Below are 14,493 nucleotides of genomic sequence, written 5' to 3'. Positions count from 1 at the left end.
AGAGGGAAGCAACAGTAGGTTAGATAAAGCAGAGGATCGAATCAGCAATTTATAAGTTAAGGTAAGGTGCCTCGTTAGCGCAGTAGGTAGCGCGTCAGTCTCATAAGTTAAGGTAGCGGAAAACACCCAACAGAACAACAAAAAGAATCCAAAAAATGAGGATAATTTAAGGGGGCCTCTGGAACAACATCAAGTGCACTAACATTCGCACCATAGGGGTACCAGAAGGAGAAGAGAGGAATTAAAAACCTACTGAAAAAATAACTGACATACTTCCCTAACCTGGTGAAGGAAATAGACATACGAGCCCAGAAAGCCAGAGAGTACCAAACAAGATGAACCCAAACAGGCCCACACCAAGACATATTATAATTAAAATGCCAAAGCTTAAAGACAAAGATAGAATCTTAAAATCAGCAAGAGAGAAGCAGTTAGTTATCTACAGGGGCGCTCCAAAACTGTCAACTAATTTCTCAACAGAAACTTTGCAGGCAGGAATGGACTGGCACAAAATATACAAAGTGATAAAAGGTAAGGACCTACAACCAAGATTACTCTACCCAGCAAAGTTATCATTTAGAATTGAAGGACAGATAAAGAGCTTCCCAGACAAGAAAAAGCTAAAGGAGTTCATCAACACCAAACCAGTATTACAAGAAATGTTAGAGGGACTTCTTTAAGATGGAAAAAAAAAAAAGATAAAAAATATGAATAATAAAATGGCAATAACTACATATCTAGCAACGATTACTTTAAATGTAAATGGATTAAATGCTCCAATCAAAAGATAGGGTGTCTGAATGGATAAGAAAACAAGACCCTTACATATGCTGCCTACAAGAGACTCACTTCAAATTACGCCAGACAAAATAGACTTTAAAACAAAGGCTATGTATAACAAGAGACAAGGGCGCAGTAATCCCTCTTCTGAATATTTATCCGAAGAAACCCAAAACCCTACTTCAAGGGGACATGTGCATCCATATGTTCACTGCAGCATTATTTACAACAGCCAAGATGTGGAGGCAACCTGGGTGTCCCTCAATGAATGACTAAATGAAGAAGTGGTACATACTACATACAATGTAATATTAGTGAGCCATAAAAAAGAATTAAATCTTGCCATCTCCAACAACAATGATGGTCCTAGAGGATACTGAGCTCAGTAGAGTAAGTCAGAGAAAGACAAATACCATATGATTTCAGTTATATGTGGAATCTAAAGAACAAAATAAACAAACAAAACAGAAAAAACTCAGAACATTTTGATGTATGCCAGCTGGGAGGGCAGTTGGGAGTAGTGAGTGAAAAAGAACAAGAGATTAAGAAGTACAAATTGGTAGTCACAAAATAGTCACAAGGATGTAAAATATAGCATAGGGAATATAGTCAATAATGTTATACTAACTATGTATGGTGTCAGATGGGTACATGATTTATGGGGGTGATCACTTCTAATCACTATGTTGTACACCTGAAACTAATATAACATTGTATGTCAACTGTAATTGAAAAATAGTTTTTTAAAAAACTTACCATATTTTGCCATATTTAATGCACTCCTGTGTACAATGAGGACCCACGTTTTTGGCCCAAACTTTCAGGGTAAAAAAATCTTCCATTTTAACTTTTTAATTCAAATTTTTATTTGTTAACATTTAGATTTATACTTTTTTATATTATAAAGGAATTTTAGCATTTATGTTTTTAATATATTATGGTACAGGAAATTTTATGTAACAAATAATTATAAAACACAAGAACAGATATAACGTACAAGAAATGCTATGTACCAGTAACAAATTTATGATATTTACGCATCATAGAAGGCCAAGAACTCTTTGTCGTTACAAGTTCATCATAAGTTCAACAAAACTGATAATCGTATTTCAGGGTATTATTTTGCATATGGATATCGTTTTGATTTCTAGAGTTACACTTTTAACTCATACAAATAAATAAAATAATTAAAAACATTTATATAGATATGGAATTAGTACTACCCATGTATAATGCACATCCTTATTTTTCCTTCACAAATGTGGGTAAAAATGTGAGCCTTATACAGGACAAAATATGGTAATTCTAGAATCTTGTGTTGTGGACAATTATCAAATATCAGTATTTTGCACCTGAAATGAATTTTAAAAATCAATAGTTTATGTACATAGAAAAATAATAGGGGAAACTAGGTCCACGGTTTATGGAAATTCTCTATGCTATCTTACAATATTTCTGTAATCTAAAATGTTCCTAAAAATTAGTTAATTTTTTAAGGCAGCTTATTGAACCTCGAAAGCATTATGCTAAATGAAGACTTAATTAATTTAGCACCAGACTTAAAAGGCTGTATATACTGTATAATGCAAGTTTATATGACATCCTGGAAAAGCAACATTTATATGACATATAGGAACAAGAAAAAAAAAAATCAGTTCTTGCCAGAGACTGAAGGGTAAGTGGAAGGTACTGATTACAAAGGGGCATAAAGATGCTTTTTGGAGTGATAGAAATATTCTATATCTTGTGGTGGTAGTAGTGACACATTGTCACTATTTGTCATAATTTATAGAGCTGTACACCTAATTTTACTGATTGATGTTACTGTAAATTTTACTGTAAATTTATAGATTGATTTTACTGTAAATAAATTATATCTCAATAAATCTGATTATTTTTTAAAAAGTTAAACAATTACAGTGTCATGTCATGCATTTCAATACAGGCAGAATACCAGTCTGATAAGTGTCATAAGATCTAGTCAGATGAAACCAGGCTATGAAACCTGAGCCAAAGAGAAAGAGCACCTTTTCCCAACGCAGCACTGTAATCTAAGAAAAACTTACACTCTAAACTGAAAAGAGGAGTCAAAACAGTCATAAGTTAAATTATGAACACATATAAAGTGACGTAATAAATCAGTTTGGTTATGGCAACTCATAGCACTATGGTTTTCCTTACAGGTATAATTAAGTCTCCTTCAGTGCTTATCTTGGCGGGGGAGGGGGGAGGAAATACATGCTTCACATAATTTCCAAAACTGCAAATAAAACATTTGAAATAGTGTGTTCCTGTTCTCTAATTAGACAGGTATTTTCCTAAGCATGTCTCTCTCTCTCCCATCAACAAGGTAAGTGCCTGCACTGATTTCTCTATTCTCTCCTCTCAGTTTCCTCACTTTTATTTTGAAAGAGGACTTTGTCTTTGCTTTTTCCTCTCATTTCACAGCAGAACTTTAACAATACTTAATTTTTTGTTTCTGTTATTTTCTGAAGGTAAATTGCCAATTTCTTTTTTTAAATAGCCTGCTTCAATTAGTAACTCCCATACTGCAAAATTTTTAACCAATTTTTAGTACTGCCTATTCCTTTCTCTTCTCATAGTCAGATTCCTTGTCAAACCTCTCCTCATTTCACAACAGAAACTAGCATTATTCTGCTGCTCGTTTATAGTCACCACTCTTTTAGTCCTCTTCACCATCTCTTCCACACCCTTCAAGCCACACATTCATAGGCTGTGCTAAGATTTCCTGACTAACCCGAGCAATAGAAAATTTGACCACTGGCCTCTAAATTATTTATCGCAGCTATCTATTCTCATCTCTTACTTTACCTCTCTCCTGTCATCTTTTCAAATCAGCCTTGCAAACCAAATCTTTCCTTAAACCTAAGTTTCCAAGTTGTTCTGTGTACATTGAAGTAACTGTCCTTGACATCTCATCACCTTTTTCCTACAGCAAGTTTAAGATCTAAACTCTACTCAAAAACAAAAAATCCTGCCTCATTAACTCTCATCTATTTTAAATATACCTATACTATTCCTTACAGCTTCTCTTTCCCATTAACAATTTTTTATAACTAAAGTACTTTCTGCTATGTGTATTGTAGTCGGTCTCCTAAGTGGAATGTAAACTCCCTAAAAGCAGGAAGCATCCATTCTTTAATAAACACTCCAAAATCTGGTAAGTGTTATTTATCTAAACACTCAAGTACTACATGAAAGAAAAAAACACTAGGCTTAGCATTATAAGACAATGTTTAAGTTGAAGCAATGCCTCTAATATATTATGCTGAACAAGTCACAGCCTCACTGGGCTTAGTTTTCCTCTCTAAGAAAATGAGAAAAATACTCGCCATATTTAATTCACAGAAAATATGGTCTGTGGAGGGGGAAAGCATTAGTTAAGCAATAATCATCCATCAATACAAATGTTAGGATATTATTTACTTTATCATTGTTAGTCATCAGTACTTATTTAAAATAAGCTACTGGGGTTTTTTTTAAACTAAACTCAATACATAGCAAATTGAGTGACTTCGCATTATACATCATTTATTCATATAAATAATGCAACCTTCTGTACTGTAAGACTAACAGAGAGCCATATGTCTAAAAGTAAGGATGTTTAAATTATACAGTATCTTCAAAATGCATTCTCAAGGTTAAAAGATAAATGCCACTTAGTCAATAGTGATTGCCTTTAAATCTGTTAAAATCAAGAATGTTTCAAAATCCCATTCTGTTCTGAACGTAAATAGCTAAATTTAAAATTTTAAGAAATCCAAAAGGTAGTTTAATATTGCATAAATCTCCTTTTTAACTACTTAAAATGTCCATGTGTCCTCTCCAATTGTTTTGAATCCGTCACATGGGACAAATAACAGATTGCAGAGAAAGGGGGATACAAAATACACATAAATGTACAAAAAAAAGATTATCAAAAATGTGACCACTAGAGAGACAAGAAAAACAAAGTTTCTTCTAGTCCCAATCATAACCCTATGAACAACCTGAAATATATCATTTCCAAGTATGACCTTAATTACAAAAAGAGAGCATCATGTATGAATACTATCAAAATGACTAGAAACTTAAATTACTAGTAACACATTTCTCATAGGAGTTGCTTTTCATTTTCAAGCAGGAATCGAAGGTAGAAAAGCAGAATTTGCATACTGTAGATCTGCACTGTCCAATATGGTAGCTACTGACCATAAGCACCTATTGAGTGCTTGAAATGTGGCTGGTCCGAAGTGAGATGTGTAATAAGTGTAAAATGCCACCAGATATCAAAGACTTACCAAAAAAAATATAAAATATCTTACATATGTGGCTCTCAGTTAATATTTCTACTGGACAGCACTGATTTTATTTGCGAGTCAACTCTCAAATAAAAAACCAGATACCAGAGATATTAAGCAGCTTGCTTACTATCTCACTGCTCAGTAGTATCCCTGCGGGGTCTAGAACCTGATCACCTTAATCCCACCCTCACTAACAGAAGGAATTCATTGGTCAAGACTCAGTTTGAGCATCACCTTCCTGATAAGATGCACTCATTCATTCCCTCTTCATCCCCTGGCCCAGGTGATCACATCCTGTACTACTTGGATCTACTGCCCTTACAACCATACGATTGTGATTTGTCTTTTTCTCCCCGGACGGACTAAAGAACTTCTTGAGGACAAGCACTATCTTATTCATTTTTTTATCTCTGGAACCACTGCAGTGCCAGGCACCCTTACACGGCCTCTAAAAACAGTAAGAGCTTTCAGAGGGTCAATTTTTAGCCCTACTGAGGTACAAGTAACTAATCAAGTCATAGACAATGTGAAGCCACGGCACTAAAACATTCACCTTTATCATTTACCTGCCTTAAATTCTTTTTGGAATATGGAAAATACATAATAAAATGGTTAATTTATGTTATCAAAGCAACACAAGTTATAAAGCATTAAAAAAAAGTGTGTCACACTGCTGCTCTGAAAAGCTTGGTCTGATGCTCTGAATAAGTAACACTCATTTACTGAATGTGCTTACTAAGCGAGACACTGTGCAAGATGAAAGAAAGATTCCTGGACATGAGAATTTTCAATCAATTAATTTAAAATTTTAGAACCATTCATGGCGGAAGCGAGAAACAAAAAGATCACAGGCTTAATATACAGCGAGTTACTTACAGTTACAGTTTCTAAGATTCCTAAATGCAAGCATATCAACTTTAATATTCCATAAAACAGAAAAAGTTGTGAAATTTACCGATGGAAACATTAAACTATATCGCTTTCCAAAAAAAATACCGCAAGCAACCTTCATACGAAAAACAACAGAGATTTTCATAAGAAAAAGATTACTTTAGAATCTATTAATGTAGGCAAAATTACTTGTGGAAGCTCTATATGTGCTTTGTACCTATATAAAATACTTTTGAATTAAGTTTGAATTAAATAATAACATGTCTTTTCTCTCAGTGACAATGCTTTTCAGTACTCAAAGACCATCTTAATGTTAAAGAGGCAGTTATCTTCAAATGTTTAGCTGTCAACTAAGGCACTTCAATCTGATTCGCTACTATGAATACCGTAAGAGCAAAAAGCCCAACTATGGCAGAGCTGCTAAGTGTCCCGTGGAGACTTGACCACTAGCCAAGGAGGCAAAGGTACAAAGTCTCTCCTGGAATCAGCGTTCCTGGACCTCCTCCGTACAGCCTTCCCCCCTTTAAATTATGTCTCCTCCACTCTTCTAAGCACAGCTTTCTTTTTTCTCCATCGCTCCCAATCCATGGCTCTGATCCTCCAATACCGTATTAAACAATTTTCCCAGCCGCACTTTTTTGCTTGACACCCACCTGGAAAGATTTTAAGGTACCTATGTAACAGGTAATCTTGTTCAAAGAGGAAGGCCTCCTTCCTTAACACGCAATGCAACACCCACTGTTGAAAATAAAAATATAATTACAACCTCAACTTCCACCAGGGGAATAGAGGGAAAGCACTACCACCTTCGTTGCTTCCACGTCCGCGGTCTCCAGGCGTTCCTCCCCGTTTAGTTTTCGCCTTCCTTACTTCCCTTCTCCATCCCTGCTCCTCAACCCCCGAAAAAAAAAAAAATTCCACAGCTGGAGAATCTCATTTTCAAAGCCAAACCATTTAGTGAGGAAAATAAGTATGTGCTTTGTTTCTTCAATTATTTATTTTTCCTCCGTCACTCGGAAAGAGTTCACCGGACCGCCCTCGGAGAAAGCCGATGCGCTAAGACACACACTGAAATAATAGTGTCTTCGCGAAGCAAGTGGATTCGCGGCGGAAAAGGCAATCACGGGGACGGGAGAAGATAAAGGATCGTTAGCCCCCGAAGCCCCAGATGGGACGAGGAGGTGAAAACAAGTGGGGGAGGAGGCACAGTGAGAAGTGCAACACACACTCGCCAGAACTTCACAATTCTCCCAGAGCCCCGGCCACTGCGGCTCCAGCCCCGTCCCGAGGGACCAGAGGGTGGCCTCCGCTCTCCCTCGGGGACAAAACGAACTCCCAGCTCCCCCGCCCCAGTCCCCGACCAGAGGGGCCTGGTGCTGGCGCGCCCCCTGCACCTTCGGCGGCGCAGTCGGCAGCGGCCTGGGTGGAAGCAAGGCCCGGAGGGAGGTGAGTCGGGCTCCGGCGGCGCCAGGAGTACGGGATGGAGGGTCAGGGGCGAGCACCCGCGGAAATCGGGGCCCCGGCAAAGCACCTTTCCATCCCGGGATCCCAGGGGTCCCTCGCCGCCCTTGCAGAGTAGGGCTCCAGGGACTGGCCCCCGCCGCACTCACCGCTCCTCACTTCACGCCGCTGGAGCCTCCGCCTCCACCGTAAGCCGAGCCGCCGAAGCCGCCGCGGTCCGAGCCATTTTCCGCTCAGCTGCCTGAGCCGCGGCAGAAAGCTTCGGCCGACTCCGCCGCCAGCCAAGCACAGTACGTCACTTCCGGTCGGGGAAGCACCGCCTTTGCGCCCAGGCTTCTTCCGGATTGGCTGGTTGCGAGGGCCTACCTGAGCTAGTGGGCGGGGCTTGGGCGAGTCCCGTGTGGCGCCAGCTAGAATAGTGGGAGTCGGGGTCCAACTCTCGCCCGCGGAATGTCGAGCCGGTTGTGGACGTCTCTCCCGGCGGCCCCAGAGCTTGGGAGGGGGCGCCTTCGGGGACTCCGGCCCGGCGTCCGAAGCCCGCCAACCACTGAAGGACTGTATTGTTTCCGTGCCCTCTCCTGGGACTCCGCGCTCGCCTCCATCTCGGCGGCGGCTCCCAGATTCGTGATCTCCTCCCCAGGCCGCGCGGAGATTACTTTTGTGATTGGAAGACTGAAAGGAACAGACAAGATACACAGTCATTCCCTCCACCCCATTGTTTACAGAGTCCTCACGGTGGATCAGGTGCTGTGGGGTGTGTAATTAGTGACCAATAACGTGGATTGTATAAAGCGCTTTCACAAGCGCTCATGTGATCCCCCCAGCAGCCAGGTAAGATCGCCCAACAACTCCCAGCCTGTCGGCTCTTTTCTGTGCTACAAAATATTTTTACATACAGTCTCCCTAGTAATACCTTCCTCATGAGAATTGAGTGAGATTATGCTTTTGCCCTCAAATGTTAGATGTAAAAATTACATAACCACGTCAAGCAGATAGAAAAATTATCCCCGTTTACAGATGAAGCTGGAGTCATGATTCAAACTGAGTTCTGACTCCAATCCACATGATTGTCCCTTAAAGAGTAAGAGAAGGCGGTCTGCGCCTTCCAGAGATTCACAGTCTAATGTGGTAGACGGAGTTGAACTGCAATTCTCAGTTAAAAAATAATCCTTGTGAGAAGGCTGTAAGAGAAGCAGAAAATTACTTCCAACACATAATGGGAAAGAAATATGTCAGATATTTTTCCTTTCTTATTTTTTGGGGGTGGAGGGGATTGGGAGAGGTTGGAGAATGTGAAATGGATGAAGCACTCTAATCACTAATAAACATGCCTACACCTCCCAGGAGGTGAGACTCGATGGAGTTGCTATTCTCTGGAGAAGTTTATGATTATTCTGTATGGCTGTGGCTACCAACTCTAGTCTACCCACCCTTCCTACTCCAAACTTTCCACCCCGCCCCCCCCCCATGGAAATACACATTTCCAGGCAGGCTTTACACACCCTGGAAGAATGTCCCTTAGGAATTTGCTTAGTTCCACAGCATTGTTCTGCTTTATCTTCTCATCATAGGAGGAATTTCTAGAATTGGCAGCTCTTTCAGAAGATTAAAAGGGGAGGGAAAACCAATTTTATCTTGGGGCTGATTTCCTAGCTTCTGCTCCGGAACTGTGTGCCTTCGGAGGAAAAAAAAAAAAAAGACAAGAAAAGAAAGAGGCCTTGAGAGAACACTGTGTCTTGGGGGAAAATTAACTTTGACTTATTTGTATTTTTCTTACGTGAAATATTTTCCCTGGGTCCCAGCAGCAGAGGGCCCTCTTTTCAGTGGATTCCTTGTTGCAGTTCCAACTCAATTGTTTTCTTATGGGTCTTGAATGGTCAATACTTTGTAGGCTGTGATCCACCAGAAGGCTCCCAATAAGAACAAGGGGACCTTCGTGCTTCTCCAGATCCCTGAAGAGCAGCATTCACAAATTGCTAGGTGTAGCCCTCCCTTAGTATATCTTATCTGTCTGGCAATGGGCATATGAAGGTGCATATGTAAAAAACAGAAGCACAGACTTCTAGGAGAAAGTGCATACTGGTACTGCTATCATTTGGAACCAAAAAGAACATAGCTGACAGCTGTTTCTCCTCTCCACACTGTTTCTGTTGATGCAAAAACATCCAAATCTGTAGAGAATTTCTATAAAAATTTATTTGAGCCAACTAGGATATGCCTAGAAGCAAAAAGCTCAACACACTAGGGGGGAATCCTTAGAATGACAGTGTGCAGTTTCTTTTATGCATTTGGAATTAAAGAGAGAACTAAGTGACTACATGAAGGTGGGGACTGGATTATAGGATAGTTAACAAGATTATGTGCTCCCTTGAGGGTAGTTATGTCTCCAAGGGGTCTGAAAAAGGATTACTCTAGCATTGCAAACGTGTGTTAACTTAGATGCACAGGAATAATGAACAGGGCTTGCTTAAGGCAAAGATAAACCTTTTACTAAAGAAGTTATTTTCCTGGGGCATGATTACCTGCCCACTTAGTAATTTATGATCATATCTACCTGTGAGGTTACGGTCTATAGAACCCCTTTTTCATCCACAATTCCCCACTTTGGTCCTAAATCAGTCTGAAGAATGCATTGATTACCAACCTTTTGGTCAGATAGTGTGGCCTCACAGCACTGGGAAGGCTCATTCCTAGCAAGTCTTAGTATCGACATCATCTTGTCGGACCACTGGGGATGGGGCAATACCATAACCGTGGAGTGAGTTGAAGTCAAACTTTCCCAAAAAGAGAAGGGCAGGTAAAGGGAGGAAGTCAGGTCTCATTAGCCTTCATTGCAAAAAACACTCGATCATTTCTATCCTGTAAACTATCATGACCCAAATTTTGCCACCTGTCTCATTTTTCTGTATTTTATGTCTAGTATAACATTTACATCAGTAATCATAAACAGACTATGTAGAAAAACCCAAAGAACAAGTATAACTATTATTATGACTAATATAATTAGCAGACAGGTAAAGACAAACAAAATGGTGGTTTCTGAGTTAAACATCAATCCATAGGTATACAGGCCTCGTCAATGTCTTGGGATAGCTGTCTATCTCTGATGTCAGCAGCTTCTCATCCTAGAGCAGTCTTTGTTGTCCATTGTAAGTGGACGTGAGTATCAGAGATAGGTAGATGTCCATTTGTGGTTAAGTGCCTGATAAGTTCCCTTCCAAAAAGGTTGGAAAGTGTCTTTTATATGATGTCCTTTCCAAAAATACAAACTTTCTAGGTGGCAGTTAATAAATTTTAAAGTCTTTTGTCCCCTGGGAGCTCACTGTGAAAGGCAGCTGTTACCAAATTGGCATTTTCTTAAAGTGACTTCATCACACTTTGGCAACAGTGTAAGATGTCTCCTTTCAATAATGTCAGTTCATAAGTCCCTTCATCTAACTTAAATCCAGCTTAAATGCACTGTGATGCATGAAGGAAAGTAAAAACTGAAAAATGAGAGCCTGAAAGAACCAAGCAGCCATTTTGGGCTTCCTGGTAGCGGCAACTATTTGTCTAATTTATAACCATAGTTTATCCATACAATATACCCTAGAAGTTTTTCATCACTTATTTTACAATGCTTCCTATGAAGCATTTTATTTAACATAAAAGACAAAGCTTTTGAGGTGTTCCAGGGGCCCTTCTGGAACACCACAAAGTTATTCCTATATATTTTGAAATATAAACCCTTAAAACCTCAATTGCTAATGAAAACTCAGAAGCCAAATTCATGAAGACGTTTTATAACCTCTATAAATATAGGTTCTTTTACTGGCATATACATTTCATAATTTTATAAACATATGCTTCCTCAACAAAAACATTTCATTAGCAGATAAGATATTTCATTGGCATATAAGCCAAAAGTAGGAAAACCTATGTTCACTAGGTTCACTAATGATTCTTTTTTTTTGTAAACTGAGGTAAAATTAAGACATGTCTGTTTTAATTAACCAACAAACTTAAGCTAGCTTTTATTTACTAAAGATTAATCACAGATCATGTAAATTTGAAAAGCATTTGGGTTAGTTTCCAATTTTCTGAGAATTTAGAATACCCAAATCCTTACAAGCACTTGCCTTTAAATTAATTTTAACAGAACCAACTGGAGGTAGGAAATTGTCTCACATTCACAACATACATATATAAACACCCATAGACACAAACATAGACCTTTTAGCCATGAGAAAAACTCATTAGTTTATAAAAGAACATTTAGATCCCAGTTTTGCCCTGGAGGCATTTATAATTTCTATCCGTCCTTGACAAGTCAAGTTCCAAATGACCTTCCCCCTTCTAAAATAAGGACGGCCATTTTTAATACCTCAAAGAATTGGATTGACATCTAAACAACATCATAGGTAGATCCATTATCTAAATCCTCATTTTGAAGCTTCAAAAGCCTAATTAAACATATGTTTTCCATTCTTTCTACCTAATTTTATAGTTAGCTTTTTCTAACTGTGCACACAAAAGAAGAATTTAGAAGTATCAAAGGATCCTCATTTCAACCATCTTAGTATTAAGGGGGACTAACTGTCGTGGGGCTTCTTTGCTTGGAATGGACAATTTCCCATGGTAACTTTAAGTTTTCCTTTGAGATCTGTAGAGTCTGAACAAAGTACCACAAACTGAGTGGCTCAAACCATAAATGTATTGTCTCTCAGTACTCGAAGCTAGCAGTCTGAGATCAAGGTGTCAGCAGGGTTGGTTCCTTCTGATAGCTCTGAGGAAGTATCTATTCTAGGCCTCTCTGCTTGGCTTGTACATGGTTTTCTCCCTGTGTCTTCATATCATCTTTCTACCTAAGTGTCTATCCAAATTTCCTCTTCTTGTAAGGACACCAGTCATATTGGATTAGAGCCCATCCTAATGACCTCATTTTATCTCAATTATAAGAACTCTATCTCCAAATAAGGCCACATTCTGAGATACTAAGGGTTAGGACTTCAACATATGAATTTTGGGAGCAACATAATTTAATACATAATAAACACAGTAGGAAAAGAGTGAAAACAATCTAAATTTCTATCAATATGGAATAGGTTAAACAGACAATGGTATGTCATAAAATGGGAAGTGGAATACCATGCAGCTGTTTAAAAGATGCACTGACGAGGAAAAATCTCCATTATGGAATAATCTCCAGTATATTCTGTTAAAGGAACAAGCCAATTGCCAAAATAATCTTTGGATTGCCAGTATTTATGTTTAAAAATTGGAGTATGTTGTAATAGGATAGGATACCACTGGAAGGATACAAAAGAAATTGATAATAGTGGCTGTGTCTATAAAGAGGACCTGGAGGTCAGCAATAGGAGGGAGCCTTCCTTTTACACTATCCTACTTTTGTACAGGTTGTCTTCGTTACCATGAGCACGTAATACTTTCAAATTAAAAACAAGAAAAAATGAAAGAGAGCTTAGTAATTTGGGCCTGAAGTATATTTAGACTGCTCCGGATGCTAATTCACTTTAAATAGAAACTGAATGAGGGAAAAAACAAGTTTTTCTGGAAGTGATATAAAACAGTTTAGGATTTATGTTTGGAGTTGTGAGACTTAGAGGATATGACGAAGGATGGGGTCCTGATTACTTCTCATGTTATAAATCTGTGTCAAAGTTGTAGTGGGGTGTTTAAGTTATCTGCCCTTCACGGAGATGTGTCCAGGATTGTCTAGCACAATTCTGATACTAGATTCAGTTGGGTTCCATAGACATTGGTAGAGATCAGCCAAGAGCTCGGCTTGGTACAAGAGAAACAAAGATGAATACAATCTGACCCTGCCCTTGAAAAACTTACAGTCTAGAAAACCCAAAGACAGAACAAGAAAAAAAAGTACACAAATAGAAACTACCAATACACTGTGTTAAAAGCTATGGTAAAATTGGTGCTTCAGCCAGAAAGGGAAGGCATGAGCACAGGTACGGAGGCCTGAAAACGGCTCAGGGTATTTGGGGATACATAGAATTTAAATAAAATTTAAATAAAATTTCCAAAAAAGGCAATTGTTTAAGTAAGTTACTAAAGTGGTGTTTTAAATCTGTAGAGCTTTGCAAAAATTTTCACATAAATATATTAACAGATTTTTTTTAACCTGTTGTCTTATGATGGGTCCTGATTTTTAATTGGAAAGTATGTCACTGTGACAGTAACCAAACCTTTTTTTCCCTTTTCTGAAATTCTAATATCTAATTACTCAGTTTAGTTCTTAATGACCTCCTATCTTAGAGTGTTTTCAAACTGTTTTGTAATTAGAGCTTCCTTCCATCTCCTGAGCTCTTACTGTTTGGCATTGTGTTCAGCATTAAGATACTGTTTTATTCAATCCAAAGCCTAAATTTCTTAGGCTATCAACTTCTCCCAGACAAGATCATAAACTCCCTGAGGCCAGAAAACAAAGTTTAGATCTGTGTTTTCCCTTCTCACAGTTTCCCTACCCAGCCTGTCACCTGTTTAACTTCCACCACACGGGTAACTTTCCACTCTCCCTTGACCTTACAACCCCCTCCTTCCAACTTCTGCCTGGTTTCTCTGCTTCCTATTATATAGCAGAGCTCAAAACTACACTCTGTACTTGCTGACTCTACTTTCTCACCCCAGACTGGGCTTTTACCCCTTCCACATACTGAGAAGTCTCCAATCAAGTCACTGTAGACCCACATCTTGCCAAAGTCCGATCAACTCTCCGTCCTCATCCTTTTGGATCACTAAGCAGTTTTGACATTAGTGATCCCTCCCTCATGGGAGCACTTTGTTCTCTAGGCTTTTATGGCACCAGATCCACCTTGTTTTCCTTCTGTTACACCTTCCTGCTTACTTCTTAGTCTCTTGTCAGCAACTTCCCCTTTATCAGACTTCCAAAGGTAGGAGTGCTCAAAGACTTGGTCTTCAACTTTTTTTCTTTGTTTATACTGTTCAACTGGGTGAACTCGTCAAGTCCCATGGTTTTAAATATCATTCCTAGGCCAATGATTCTCAAATTTATATCTCCAGTCCCTGACTTGTACCCTGAACG

At 38.9% G+C, this 14,493-nt stretch overlaps 1 protein-coding gene across 1 annotated transcript in view; it reads right to left on the bottom strand.

The window, feature by feature from the left end:
* PIK3C2A (phosphatidylinositol-4-phosphate 3-kinase catalytic subunit type 2 alpha) overlaps nt 1-7,705 on the bottom strand; it is a 93,618-nt gene extending 85,913 nt beyond the window's left edge. Inside the window, exon 1 of the mRNA XM_081064376.1 lies at nt 7,586-7,705. The gene's annotated coding sequence lies outside the window, so the exon portion shown is untranslated. The remainder of the gene's footprint in view (nt 1-7,585) is intronic.
* Nucleotides 7,706-14,493: the final 6,788 nt, after the last annotated feature.

Source organism: Rhinolophus hipposideros, assembly GCF_964194185.1.
Source record: "Rhinolophus hipposideros genome assembly, chromosome: 10".
In the NCBI taxonomy this organism is placed as follows: Eukaryota; Metazoa; Chordata; class Mammalia; order Chiroptera; family Rhinolophidae; genus Rhinolophus; species Rhinolophus hipposideros.
Note: the sequence above shows the minus strand (reverse complement) of the source record. Positions and strands in the feature narration are given on the sequence as shown.